We start from the raw sequence: 1,460 nt of genomic DNA on the forward strand, positions 1-1,460 counted from the left end.
GGCTTAACATTAAACAGGAAATGGTCCTTTAGAGAACATTTTAACCAAGTCCTACCAAAAGCGGATAGAATGGCATTAGCGCTTGCAAGAACTATGCCTAACTTAAGGGGCCCCTGCGAACCGGCTAGGAGGTTATATAGTGGCGTTATCCATTCCGTCATTTTCTATGGGGCGCCCGTATGGGCCCCCACTCTGAGGGATGACCGGAGGGTCGCAAATGCGATCAGGGCGGTGCAAAGAAGGGTGGCCCCTCCGGGTGGCCGCAGCTTACAGGACGGTATCATACCCGGCGGCCTTCCTACTCGCTAGGATTGTTCCGGTGGAATACCTGGCGGAGCGCTACCGGAGTGTATATCTGGATACGCGAGCGCTGCAAACGGAAGAAATTAGGATCACAACCCGCATGCACGAGATGATTCGGGAGCGGGCTCTGGACGCGGCACTGGCAGGCTGGAAAGAAGAATACGAGCGACCGAGTACGACGGCAACCGAGGTTAGGAGAGCCATTGTCCCGGTACTGTCACGGTGGTACAAGAGGGGTCACGGACACTTAACGTACCGGATGACACAGATGGTAACGGGACATGGCTGTTTCAATGATTTCCTGCACAGAATAAAACGAGCCCCCAGCAGGGAGTGTTCCTTCTGCGATGCCTCCTATGATAATAACCTACATACGTTGGGGGGTTGCCCGGCTTGGGATCTCGATAGACAGATATTGGCGAATGCCATTGGACAAGACATATCCCTAGGGGCGGTGATAACAGCAATCCTTGAATCGAATGAAAAATGGTCGGCGTTTAGCACTTTTTGTGAGGAAGTCATGATTAGGAAGGAGGAGGCCGAAAGGGCCAGACAGGCCGAGGCGCAGCTCATTGCGGGCATCTGGGCGGAATATTCGGAGGAAGGAGAGGAGGACGTGTGACATGTACACGGTACATGCCCACCTAAAACATCTGCTAGGCAAATCGTTTTTTCAATAAAACTTCATCTTCATTGGTAGAACTTTCTTCTGGCGGAAGCCTGTAAGCTCAGGGGACGCCCTCGTCCCATGAGTCCAAGTGGTGGGTATCAGTCCCATGTTTTGGAGGGGGGCCCTGATGAAATACTCTTCGGTAGTCCCGGGGCCCCTCTCATAGATCTTGCGGGATCTTTTTAGGTGGATTTTTAGCAGGTAGGCAATCGGAGAGGGCCACCAACATCAGTTAGCCCTCGGGCTGGCTGAGACCGGAAGTCACGCCCGGTTGAATCCTGCACTCCCCTGTAACAGGCGCAGGGGGTCTATGAAGATTTTTACCACCTTTATAAAAAAAAAGGGGTTGTTTATTGGTCGTAAGGGTGCCTTCCGAAACATCAATCCAATAGGCCTTTTTTTCACTCGCTCTCGGCATGAATATGTTGTCGTGTGCCAAAGCGCAAATGTTACAAATCGTTTTTGTACAAATACATAGGGCCAACAC

This window comes from Wasmannia auropunctata, unplaced genomic scaffold, assembly GCF_000956235.1.
Source record: "Wasmannia auropunctata unplaced genomic scaffold, wasmannia.A_1.0 LD336101.1, whole genome shotgun sequence".
NCBI classification, from domain to species: Eukaryota; Metazoa; Arthropoda; class Insecta; order Hymenoptera; family Formicidae; genus Wasmannia; species Wasmannia auropunctata.